The sequence below is a fragment of the Halichoerus grypus genome, chromosome 9 (assembly GCF_964656455.1).
Source record: "Halichoerus grypus chromosome 9, mHalGry1.hap1.1, whole genome shotgun sequence".
Taxonomy (NCBI): domain Eukaryota; kingdom Metazoa; phylum Chordata; class Mammalia; order Carnivora; family Phocidae; genus Halichoerus; species Halichoerus grypus.
This window is the reverse complement of record NC_135720.1, coordinates 74635250-74649136: the sequence shown is the minus strand read 5'-3', so window position 1 is coordinate 74649136 and position 13887 is coordinate 74635250. Positions and strand designations below refer to the sequence as shown.

General features: G+C 37.9%; 1 pseudogene; it reads right to left on the bottom strand.

The window, feature by feature from the left end:
* Positions 1-9508: 9508 nt before the first annotated feature.
* Positions 9509-10633, bottom strand: LOC118527422 (proto-oncogene serine/threonine-protein kinase mos-like; annotated as a pseudogene).
* Positions 10634-13887: the final 3254 nt, after the last annotated feature.

The window sequence follows — 13887 nt, the reverse complement described above, 5'->3', positions numbered from 1 at the left end:
TAGAGCAGTCAGGTAAGGCTTTTCTGAGGAGGTAATGTTTGAGCTAAGTCTTTTTTATTTTTTTAAGATTTTATTTATTTATTTGACAGAGAGAGACACAGCAAGAGAGCAGTGGAAGTGGGAGAGGGAGAAGCAGGCTTCCTGCTGAGCAGGGAGCCCAATGCGGGACTCGATCCCAGGACCCTGGGATCATGACCTGAGCCGAAGCCAGACGCTTAACAACTGAGCCACTCAGGTGCCCCTGTTTGAGCTAACTCTTAAAGGGTGAATAAAATTATAGAGAATCAAAGAAAGGGAAGTAGTCTTAGTTTGGGTTTCCCTTAGCACAGGAGTCAGGTATAAGTAGTTAATTTGCAGGAAGCTAGAGTGAAAGAATGTGAGGCAGAGAAAGAAGAGAAAGTCATAAAAGTTGTTTTTGAGCTCATTACAACTGTGGACAACTAGAGCTTTATTCCATTGAGGACCTTTGGAGAAACATGTACCACAGAATTGTCTTCCAAGGACAAAGGGTAGGGCATCTCTCCATCAACTCCTATCCTCATTGGAATATGATGTATGCACATGTTGCTGTGGAAGGAACATGTAGAATTGTTTGTCTTGCTTTCTAATGGGTGAACACCCACATTCTTTGCAGTCAGTGACAAATGGGGTAGAGTTGATGTACTCCAAATATCTTGTACCTTTTTCCAAATGTTCTTCATTTCATGTGAGAGTTGAGGTCTGCCTGAATTTTCCTTAATCTACCTTCAACATGCCTTACAATTTGGACAGATTCTTTACAGTCTCATGTATGTAATACAACCAATTTCAGGTTTTAGTGGTGTAGACGTTCATTTATTTTTAAGTTCTATGTTTTAGTGAAAGCTTAAAATGATCTTAATGAGGATTGCTCTCTTGATGGAATTTTGAACTCTTGTATGATATTGGTATAGTAGTTTACCCTACTAAATACACTTGAGTGTGAGAAGTCCTATATCATCTTCAATAGGAACATTTGTAGAAATCAACTTTTGCCTGATAAAAACATTTTTAGGACTGCTTCTTAGGTACTGTTTTCCTAGTTTTTATGACTGCAAGAAACTAATCAGAAGAATTATATTAATTTATTCATGATCAGTAAATAATAGGGACCAAACCCAGTCTCATAATTACAATGTCACAAAGAACACTATGTTGTTTCCGTATCTTGGCTATTGTGAATAATGCTGCATGAACATAGGAGTGTATATATCTTTTCAAATCAGTGTTTTCATTTTCTTTGCAGAACATACCCCAAAGTGGAATTGCTGGATTATATGGTAGTTCTATTTTTAGTTTTTGAGGAAACTCCCTCCTGTTTTCCATAGTCACTGCACCATTTTGCTTTCCCACCAAGCGTTCCCTTTTCTCCACATCCTTGACAACACTTGTTATTTCTTGTCTTTTGATAAAAGTCATTGTGACAAGTGTGACATGATATCTTGTGGTTTTGGTCTGCATTTGCCTGATGATTAGTGATGTTGAGCATCTTTTCATATGTCTGTTTGGCCGTCTCTGTGTCCTCTTTGGAGAAATGTCAGATCTTCTGTTCATTTTTTAATTGGATTGTTTGTTTTTTTGATGTTGAGTTGTGTGGGTTTTTTTTTTTTTTTAAAGATTTTATTTATTTATTTGAGAGAGAGAGAATGAGAGCGAGTACATGAGAGGGGGGAGGGTCAGAGGGAGAAGCAGACTCCCTGCTGAGCAGGGAGCCCGATGCAGGACTCGATCCAGGGACTCCAGGATCATGACCTGAGCCGAAGGCAGTCGCTTAACCAACTGAGCCACCCAGGCGCCCGAGTTGTGTAGGTTTTTAAAAATATATTTTGGATATTAACCCATTACCAGTTTTATCATTTGCAAAATATCTTCTCTCATTCAGTAAGTTGCCTTTTCATTTTATTAGTGGTTTTTCACTGTGCATAAGCTTTTTGGTTTAATGTAGTCCCATTTGTTTATTTTTGCTATTATTGTCCTTGCCAGAGGAGATATATCCAAAAAATACTGCTCAGACTAATGTCCAAGAGCTTACTGCCTATGTTTTCGACAGATGAATGGATAAAAAAGATGTAGTAATTGTATACAGTGAAATACTAATCAGCTATAAAAAGAATTAAATCTTGCCATTTGGGATAGCATGGATAGACCTAGAGGATATTATGCTAAGTTAAATAAGTCAGACAGAGAAAGACAAATTCAGTATGATTTCACTTATATGTGGAATCTAAAAAACAAAACAAAACAAGACAGAAACAGACTCATAGATGCAGAGAACAATCTGGTGGTTGCCAGAGAGGATGAAGGTAGGGAAATGTGTGAAATAGGTGAAGGAAATTAAAAGGTATAATCTTCTGGTTATTAAAAAAAAATGACATGGGGATACAATGTACAGCATAGGGAACACAGTTAATAGTATGTAACAACTTTGTATCGTGACAAATGGTAGCTAGATTTATTTAGGTGATCACTTCATAGTATATATAAATGTTGAACACTAGGTTGTACACCTGAAACTAATATACTGTATGTCAACTATACTTCAATAAAAAAAGAACATTATGCACTAATCTAAGAAAAATGTGGATAGGAAAATAATTTAATAATTTAAAAGCAAAATATAAATTTTGGGAGAAAATTTATCAATAAAATGCTATTTTACAAAATCAGGATAAAATTACATAATTAGATTAAAATAACTTTCTTTATACTAAAGTAATTTGTAATAGAAGCTGCTCTCTTGGATAAGTAAAATGAATTTTAGTGTAAGAGAAATAAAACAAAATCATTGCTGGAAATATTCAAATATTAACTTGTTCTTAATTGTTTATATTTTCTTTTTCTTTTTTTTAAGATTTTTAAAATTTATTTGACAGAGAGAGAGACAGCGAGAGAGGGAACACAAGCAGGGGGAGTGGGAGAGGGAGAAGCAGGCCTCCCACTGAGCAGGGAGCCCGATGCAGGGGCTCGATCCCAGGACCCTGAGATCATGACCTGAGCCGAAGGCAGTCGCTTAACCAACTGAGCCACCCAGGCGCCCCTAATTCTTTATATTTTCCAGATTTTATTTTCAAAATGGCTCATTTATAGTATTTTCCCAAACATTACAATTTATAATGTTTTATTCTCTCAAAGTTGGCATGCTGAGACTGCTTTTTTAGCAGACTCAACTTGTTACCTGAAAATGAAAAAAAAGTTTAGGTGCAAATAGCTGCTTCAAAGTAGAGTTTTATGGGATATTAGAGCTTTTTTTAACAGCACTAATGAGAAAAAATACTCCAGATAATAATTGAGATATATATATAGAAATACCTCACTGCTAGCATGTATTTAAAAGTTTCAATTTTTTTCTTTTCCAGGAAGTTTTGAGTAAAACCTACCCTCCCTTACCCCTTTTTGGTGGATATCATGGTCTCAAATAATTAAAATATATTTTCAGGGGCAAACACCTTTGACTTCAGAAAAAAGTCATTTACAAAGTTCACTGACCTTTTTTTATCAACAAGACATCTTATAAATGTACATCGTAACACTGTAAAGAATGAAGATGCAGTATTGTTATGTCTATTCTAAAAGTGGAGCCACTAAATTACAGATTATAATTAGAATGAGAGACTAAATGATATTTAGGGCTATTTGCAGAGTTTACTTCTTGAAATACATGCCTACCAAATGATTATGGTCATATGTTTAAATCTCTTTGAATCCAAGGATCCAATCATCTTCATGCCCAATCTTCAGGGCTACTTCCTTCCAAGCTTTATAGTCAACCTGCTATTAACTGTTGATGTTTCAGTGATCACCAACAGCATGTCTGTCTTGTCATACAATGTTTTCAACATTATAGGAATATTAGACTTTAAACTTAGAAGGAACCCCTAAATTATCTACGTGTATGGAGGGCTTTTCCATTTCAAACCCAGTTAGATATCTATAGTGCTGATAAATGTTAGCAACCAGCTCTCTTAGGAAAAAAAAAATCTCAGATTTAAAGAGTTTGACAATTTCTGCATTGTAAATACTCCCACCACGGCCAATTTCAAGCTTCCAACATGATGACTTCACTGAATGTGGTGTCCTTTATATAATATTTTCACCACATAGATACAGTACACCTAAATAACCTCAAGAACATAGGTAATAGCAAAATACTTACAAAGTGATACACTTTAAATATATACTACCTTTGGGCGCCTGGGTGGCTCAGATGGTTAAGCGTCTGCCTTCGGCTCAGGTCATGATCCCAGCGTCCTGGGATCGAGTCCCGCATCGGGCTCCCTGCTCCTTGGGAGCCTGCTTCTCCCTCTGCCTCTCTCTCTCTCTGTTTCTCATGAATAAATAAATAAAATCTTAAAAAAAAAATAAATATATACTACCTTTGTGTTTTAATATAGTTTATTTAATTGTAAATTTATATCATTTAATCTTTATTATTGGCTGTGTTTAAAAACTGGTTTGCAAAGTTCCTAAAAATTTAGCAAGTAGCTCTCACGAGCTGGTATAAGCCAGCTCTTGTACCCCACTGAACTATCAAGGTGTTATTATTGCTGATTTACAGATGAGGAAACTGGGACTCAAATGAGGGAAGGAAAAAGAACATGCATTGACCACCTATTGGAGGTCATGCATGGTGTTGGCCACTTAATAAATCATAGCTCGTAAACCCTCAAAACAACTCAAGGAGAAAGGATGTCTTATTCCAGTTTTATACATACAAAAATGGATTTCTCTAAATGTCACAATGCTCTTAGGTGACAAACTCAGGATTAGAGCTCAGGTTCTCTGACTTAGGATTCTCGATGTTATTTATACCAGTATCTCTTGTTCTCTAGGGTTTCACATAAACTATGGAAGAAACATCAAAGGCTATCAGATCAGACACTGAGACAGAGCAATGAGCTGTGTACCTTTTAAAATACTATTTTTTAGGGATGCCTGGGTGGCTCAGTTGGTTGAGCATCCTACTCTTGATTTCCACGCAGATCTTGATCTCAGGGTTGTGAGATCAAGCCTAGCATTGGGCTCCACGCTTGGTGGAGAGTCTGCTTGAGATTCTCTCCCTTTCCCTCTCCCTCTCCCTCTGCCCCTGCCCCCCTCTCTAAAATAAATACATCTTGGGATGCCTGGGTGGCTCAGTCATTAAGCGTCTGCCTTCAGCTCAGGTCATGATCCCAGGGTCCTGGGATCGAGCCCGCATCGGGTTCCCTGCTCAGCGGGAAGCCTGCTTCTCCCTCTCTCACTCCCTCTGCTTGTCTTCCCTCTCTTGCTGTGTCTCTCTCTGTCAAATAAATAAATAAAATCTTTAAAAAAATAAAACAAATTTAAAAAAATAAAATAAATACATCTTTAAAAAATTAAAAAATAAAAATAAAATACTATTTTTTAGTGATGAATATGGCTACAGATTTCAAAAATAACAATATATAAACTGGATAATTATGATTGTACTGATTTGATTTTAGAAATAAAGATACTGGTTTTAAATTTTTAGTAACTAAAAAGCTTAGGTAAAAATAAGACTAAGGAAGATAGAAATATATCATAGTACAGTAGTTATAATATTGAACAGTATGATGTAATGATGGGTAGAATGTAACAGTACAGAAGTTATGATTTTTTGTGAACTCAGTACTGTGAAGACTGACAGCTCGATATAGAAACGAGAGAGAAGACACAGATGTCCAACAAAACAATGTCTAAGGTGAGTCATTTATTCAGGATCAATATCTTACTAGCCTTCTCTTATTGTATGTTGCTTTTAGTCAAACATCAACAACAAAAAGAAATCAGCATAAAACGAACTAACCTCCATCACCACTGATTATTTGCAGTCACTTTGAAGATTAATATAACGTGATTTTATCATGTAATGTTACTCAAAAAGGCTGAACACAAATGCTGTAAGAAAATAAAGATTAAATAACAATAAAATATTCTAATTATAATCAAGGTAACTTGTAAGAAAGGTGAAAGTGGATTTAGAAGTGAAAGATCCACCTTTAGGAAGTCTCTTCATAAGCACACTATTAATTCAAGTTAACTTTTTCTTACATATATTTTGGAGCAATGTAAGGTGAGAAATTTCTGTGTAAATATTATCATATTCACACATAAATGTTGTTATGCTTTATATTTTTAAAAAGTATCAGGTACTGCACATTTCACTTAGCATAAATAAGATCAAAAAGTCCAGAACCACTAAGCTACAAATCTCTCTGGGCAATAGGAACTATATTCATTTCAGGAACTTTAAATTCTGAATGTTAAAGGTGTTTTGGTAATGTAAATTATTGCACTTCTTTTGTAATTTGTCTTCTAAGTTACTGAACTTAAATCATAATTAATTTTCTTCTTTCAAAATTATGTCACCAAACGTGACATTTGGAACTAACACCGAACTTAAACAACTTCCTTGCGTCCACAGCCTTCACAGCAGCTGCAGGAAGCATGGCTTTTGTGGGGTGATCCACAGAGCTATTTCTAACTGGGAGGCTCCCTGCCTTTCCCCAGGGCACCAGCTGCTCTTGGCACACTGCCACTAGCAGGAACAATTTCAGAAGGCGTTTGTAAGACGGGGCCTTGTGAGACAAGTTCTCACCTCTCTGCCGCTGACTTGAAGCCTGACAAACTATGATAAGTGAGAGTGACAAATGGCCAAGACTCCTATTCCAGAGATCTCCCACAGGGGCAGAGCCTGAACATAGGGCTGAAGACGCCTCCATTCCATTCCCAACTTAGAGAAAACAGAACCCAATGAAACTAAAATTGTTAAATTAACTAAATTATTTACAAGCAAATAAACCAGGAAAGGAAGGCACTCACGCCCCAAAGAATGTGAAAACATGAGAACGTAGAGTTAGGTTTCATCCTGATGTGTTTCTAGTATCTTTATACATGGCATTTTTGTTTCACTGATAATTTATGCAGTTGTACCTGATATGTAAACAACTTAGATTCTTTCTCTAGCAGTGCTCTGATTGTTCCATACTGTGGAATTCATTATAAGACAGACTCACTGTGTATCTTGTCCAAAGACAGTTATTATTGGAAGTACAAGAAAACCTAATTAAAACACTTTAACATTTAGCCTAGTCCTCCACTATAAATCTCATGGATTAGATGTATATCACAGGGTTTATACTATTGCACCATAGTGTTACTATTATTTCTCTGTCTTTTTGGTCCAAGATTCAGAAATCTACGCCAGGGTAGCCAAGGTCTGAGTTTTTATCTGGTGATTCAGCCAAAAAACATTAAAGAAGCTTCCTCCCATAATTCCTTGCCTTACTCCATTATCTGTCCACTGCATTATTCTTCACACTATTAAAATGTAATAGAGACCAGGAGGAAATTTATCTCTCTTCTTTAAAGCATGGCTCATATATTTGTCTGAGCGCACAGGCATTATAATGATAGGTGCTTTCAAAGAACCTAGAGATAAAAAGAAGCACCTAAATCAATGTCCAGAACACCAGAGCCATTATTACTTGATAGGAGACACAGAAGCAGGTCATACTTTTGAACATTTTTCTTAGGATTAAAAAAAAATGGAAGAAAAACTTTTATGTTTTAGCAAATAGAAAGAGATAGCAGCACATTGTTTTGGGAAGGAGACTGCTACATGAGAATAACAGTATGGGGGCCAAGAACAGGACCTTGAACCAGGCTACAGAGTTGTCTCTTCCTAGTGTGTCTGTGTCACTGTGGGTGGGTCTCTGTCACTGTGCCTCAGTTTCCTCAACTTTACAATGGGGATAACAGTATCCATCAGCAAGACTTATTAAGATTAAATGAATTGATATAAGGAAAGTACTTTATTAGGTAAGCAATCAATAAATATTAGCTATTATTATATCATACACCATGTTTAAAATACCTCCTTTTTGCCATTGTACAGAAAAAAAGAAGATATAGCTTGTCCTACCAGACCATTATGAGGATTACATAAATATTTGTTAATTTAATGAACACCTGGATGATTGTGACATTACATAATTATGATTATTAACGACATATTTCTCTATCATGTGTTACATGTAATACGATGAAAGACATGTTAGAAGTAGGGGACTTTTATTAATTGTATTTGTAATTGGTTTCTTAGAGATGAATTTGTGAATATTTAGTTCATCCCAGTTAAGTAAAGAAACACAGTTATGCATATTGTGAAATATGCTTTCTTCTTGAAGAAACTCTATGTGGAAATGTTTTACCTTAATGAATCTGAAGTATAAATTGTTTAAGGCTTTTTTTATGTTCCACTGACCCAAAATTTGAAAGTGATGCATTTAGATTCCAGCAAAACCAAAAAAGCCACTTATCGGAACTGTTCAATAAGATCTATAATGATAGCAGTATTCTGCTTTCTAATTTTATATAAAAGAAACATCTCTGAAAAAGATAATTACTATCTTTCACATTTTCTAGCACAGAGTAGGCATTTGATCAATTTAAAAAAATAAATGAAAACATGCAAAGAGACTGACTTCTATTCTTGATTCCAGCATTTAATATTTATGTTACTGTTATTTAAACTTTAAAATGCCAATTTTAGTTTAATATACAATGTTAAGAGATGAACATAGACAATACTGACAATTGACAAAATAGCACTAGACCCGTTTTTAAGAGCCGCAGTTGACTTTAAGCTTCATGAAAGCAGAGACCATCCCTAGTGCCCTGAACAATGCCAGGCACACGGTAGGTGCACAATTAGTGTATTTGCTACCGTTAAAGCTCTAGAATTAGACTAGAGAGACTAAGGCCTTTGTCTTTACACCAAAAATAAAAAAGTAAAGAAAAGAAATCAGGAGAGACTAATGAGAATAATATATTTGAGATATGGTTTTGCTGTCTTTTCTCATCCCTTTTTGTGAGAATACAGATTTTTAGAGGGCATTGAATGCAGTTATTTAATCTAGACAGATTTTAGATTCTTGGCATTTTCTGGCTTATTGAATAATAGAGTTTTCAAACTGTTTAGGCCACTCTAAGGAGTGTGTGTTAGGGGAGTAACATAAATAAATATACAAGGTGAACAGAAATTTCTGGTTTGAAGATTTTTTTAAAAGAGTTTTTATGACCATTTTTTAGGTTCAACATGACGCGCTCATTTTTTTATTATTATTTTTATATTTTGACTTCTTTTTGCTTCAGGAGAAGTCAGCATCCTAACGATAGCTGTAACAATATCAGCAAGCTCTCATTTCCGGAGTGACCGCAATGCGCCAGGCACGGGGCCGAGCACTTTGCATGTACTGACAGGGCGGCTGCTAGAGCAATCGTGCACCTGGGCACAGAACTTATCGCCATTTTATAGATGAGTAAACAGGCAGAGAGAAATTAAGTGACTTGTTCAAGCTCATCCAGCAGGCGAGTTTCAAAGCCAAGTTGTGAGCCCACGCAGTCTGTCTTCCAGCCTCATTATCTGATGAAATCAAAGCCTTTCTGCACTTACGCACTCGTATCACAGAAATTATATACAGGCTGTATATATGGCTTAGTCTTAGCTCTCCAATTCAATTAATGGTTATTCAAAGGCCACTTACAAACAATTTTTCCTTGAGGAAGTAGAATCACGGATAATAAAGTTTCCAAGCTTTGGGAAAACTTCTTTAAGTTTTTAGTACCTTTATTTTCTAAAAATCCCTCCTATCAGTGTTTTTTTTTTCCTACATCTTCACTTCTTTAAAAATGAATAGAAACAAAGACAAAAACTTATCTTGATACAGGTTTAGAGTCAGCCAAATTCAGCTTTTAATTTAAAAAAAATTTTTTTTACAGTAGGCTCCACGCCCAATGTGAGGCTTGAACTCACGACCCCGCATGCTCTACTGATGGAGCCAGTCAGGCACCCCCAAATTTAGCTTTTAAAGAGTTAAAGTCAACCACAAGTTCTGCACTTGGAGGCTGCAAAGCCCTGGCCGCCCAGCAGCACTGGATGATCTTCTCCAGCCTTTTCCCAGAGACAGTCCGTGAAGACGGCTGCTGAGAGAGACGGATGAAGGTTATAGGCCGCTGCAGTGTAGAGCTCTCCTGAGAAGGCAGCTCCTTGCTAGTCACTTGCCAGAGAGTGATGACAAAGGAACAGATGTCAGCTTCGGTCACATGGTCTCTCCTTTTAGGAGTTCTGGGGCCGGGTGGGTGTGTGTGCCATCTGGGTGGTACGGAGGAGTCTGCGGAAGCACAGATCTTGCAGTTTCTCAGCGCAACCAGTCACCAATTTTGCAGGTATCTTGCTCACTGATCAAAATGTTTACCAGCCTCGGATGCAAGGGCACAATGCTTTATGACTGATGAAAAAGCAGGCCATGCCCATATCTAGGGAGTGCATATTTCCTGAGATGTGTGCAAGTGTACACGTTCCCAAATGTAATTGCCCTCTGGCACAGCAGTGAGGCCCCCTTCCTCCCTGTCAGGGCAACTGAAAGCACCCTATATGACTTGCTGTAAACTGACATTGCCACCAAACTCCGTGATTATGGCATATAGACTATTCAAGCCCACAGGCCTGTGTGCTGGCGGCCACAATGTACACAATATTGTCACGATGAACACTTGCTATGTTGAGCTCAGCCCAGAAATTCACTGGGATGACAGCCAATCTGCTTTTAAACATTTTTTTGATATGGACAGAAAGAAGAGACCAGGAGGCAGACTGAGAAAGATTGGTGAGAGAGGTTAGAGGAGGAATAGGGAGAATGTTATTCTAGAACCAGGAGAAAGCACTTGGAGACGTGGGATTGACCAAGAGCACCAAATACTGCGGGGAGGTCAAGTAAGAGAATAAAAACCTAGCCTTTAAATTTGGACCTTGGAAGTGATTGAAATGATTTTAGCAAGAGTGATTTCAATAGTGTGGTTGAAGTAGCAGCAAACAGCAAAAGGCTGAGGGATGCAAAAGGGAATGTGGAGACAGGAAGTACAAACAACTCATGGGAAGGGTACTTGAGAAGGGAAAAAGTAAGGAGAGGTCAAAGGTAGGCTCTTTATTAAATGGGAAAAAGGTGAACAAATTTATATGGTGCTGAAGGAAGGATCCAGCCGAGAGCAGGTTGATGATGCAGGAAAGAGAAGAGGTCATGGAGAGTATAAAGACCTTGAGTAACTGAGAGCAGATAGGATCTAAAGAACAGATGGAGGGACAGTATTAGAAGTTTTCTTCCTTTAGGACATGAGAAAAAGATGGCACAGTTCTCAATAAGCATATTTCTGTGGGGAAAGGAGGATGAGAAAGATCTTTCCTGATAGACACTTTTTTTTTCTTTTTTTTCCCTGTAAACTGTGAGGTAACACCTGCCTAGGGAGAAGAGGTTGGGGAGAGGATATGATGCCTGGAGGGAGTGACAGACCTTAGGGACAGCCACTGAAAGGAATGGAAATAGGGCTAATCAGAGTGACCTGGGGTGGTCAGCTGAGGTAAGAGGCAGCATGTATTTAGCATGATGTTCTGTGTTAGTCTTCAGGAGTCTGGGCACAAGAGCAGAGAGAGCAAATGATAGGCCTGAGAAGGGTCTTCAGTGAGCAGGGCTGGCACAGAGGGAAGTGATTCTGATGAGGAATTTGTTGAAATGATGTGCCATAACGTGTAGGCTGGATCAGAAGGAATTCAGACAGGGAGGCGGTGAGGGCTGGGGTGGGGGAGTGCAAGAAAGTGGAGGTGGTCAGAGCATCAGAAACTTCAGTGAGCTTAAAGAGCACATGTATCCGGAGCAACGGAGTGCGATTTCTAGAATGAGGAGGGCTGTAATCTGCGGGATATTTAAACTGTTTTGGGAGATGGTGGTTCAGGATGTGACCCCGGGAACAGGGTGACTGAGGAGGAACAAAGGTATAGGCTGCTGGAGATAAGAAGCTCAGAGTTGGGACGTCTCACAAATTATAGAGCTGCAAAAATTTAGCAAACTAAAATTACTTTTTAAATGAATTTTTCATTTATCCAGGACCATGAGGGTTTGTTTCTTCCCATAACTCAGTTAATGTGATGGTGGGATTACTTTGATGAATGTCTCTTGATAGTTAACTTTGACCTGTGAGGTGTTCTTCAATCCACAATGCTGCTATGGTTTTTGATTACTGACTCAATCTCTTTACTAGAAATTTGATCTATCAATGTTGTTACAGCCTCGTCAAAAAACATGATATAGACTTGTTTCAGCTCAAGAAGCAGACCAATATTTGATTAGCATTTTTTTTTAACTTTAAAAAACAGGATGGAATGAAATAAAATATGGATAAATTATACTTGGCTTCTTTCCTTTGGCTCCCCCCTCCCCCCTTTTTTTTAACATGTATATTTCATATATAAATGGGAGATATCTTTTTTTTAAAATTTTATTATGTTATGTTAGTCACCATACAATACATCATTAGTTTTTGATGTAGTGATCCACGATCCATTGTTTTCGTATAACACCCAGTGCTCCATGCAGTACGTGCCCTCCTTAATACCCATCACCGGGCTAACCAATCCCCCCTACTCCCTCCCCTCTAAAACTCTGTTTGTTTCTCAGGTCCATAGTCTCTCATGGTTCATTTCTCCCTCCAATTCCCCCCCCCCATTTTTCCCTTCCTTCTCCTAATGTCCTCCATGTTATTCCTTATGTTCCACAAATAAGTGAAACCATATGATAATTGACTTTCTCTGCTTGACTTATTTCACTCAGCATAATCTCCTCCAGTCCCATCCAAGTTGATGTAAAAGTTGGGTATTCATCTTTTCTGATGGCTGAGTAATACTCCATTGTATATATGGACCACATCTTCTTTATCCATTCATCTGTTGAAGGGCATCTCGACTCTTTCCACAGTTTGGCTATTGCGGACATTGCTGCTATGAACATTGGGGTGCATATGGCCCTTCTTTTCACTACATCTGTGTCTTTGGGGTAAGTACCCAGTAGTGCAATTGCTGGGTCATAGGGTAGCTCTATTTTTAAATTTTTGAGGAAACTCCACACTGTTTTCCAAAGTGGCTATACCAAATTGCATTCCCACCAACAGTGTAAGAGGGTGCCCCTTTCTCCACAACCTCTCCAACATTTGTTGTTTCTTTCCCTGTCCATTTTGGCCATTCTAACTGGTGTAAGGTGGTATCTCAGTGTGGTTTTGATTTGAATTTCCCTGATGGCTAATGATGATGAACATTTTCTCATGTGTCTGTTAGCCATTTGTATGTCTTCTTCAGAGAAGTGTCTTTTCATATCTTCTGCCCACTTTTTGACTTGATTATTTGTTTTTTGGGTGTTGAGTTTGAGAAGTTCTTTATAGATTTTGGGTACCAGCCCTTTATCTGTAGTGTCATTTGCAAATATCTTCTCCCATTCTGTGGGTTGCCTCTTTGTTTTGTTGACTGTTTCCTTTGCTGTGCAGAAGCTCTTGATCTTGATGAAGTCCCAAAAGTTCATTTTTGCTTTTGTTTCACTAGCTTTTGGAGATGTATCTTGAAAGAAGTTGCTGTGGCCGATGTCAAAGAGGTTACTGCCTATGTTCTCCTCTAGGATTTTGATGGATTCCTGTCTCACATTGAGGCCTTTCATCCACTTTGAGTTTATCTTTGTGAATGGTGTTAGAGAATGGTCGAGTTTCATTCTTCTGCATATAGCTGTCCAGTTTTCCCAGCACCATTTATTGAAGAGACTGTCTTTTTTCCATTGCATGTTTTTTCCTGCTTTGTCAAAGACTATTTGACCATAGAGTTGAGGGTCCATATCTGGGTTCTCTATTCTGTTCCATTGGTCTATATGTCTGTTTTTGTGCCAGTACCATGCTGTCTTGGTGATCACAGCTTTGTAATATAGCTTGAAATCGGGCAACGTGATGCCCCCAGCTTTGTTTTTCTTTTTCAACATCTCCTTGGCGATTCGGGGTCTT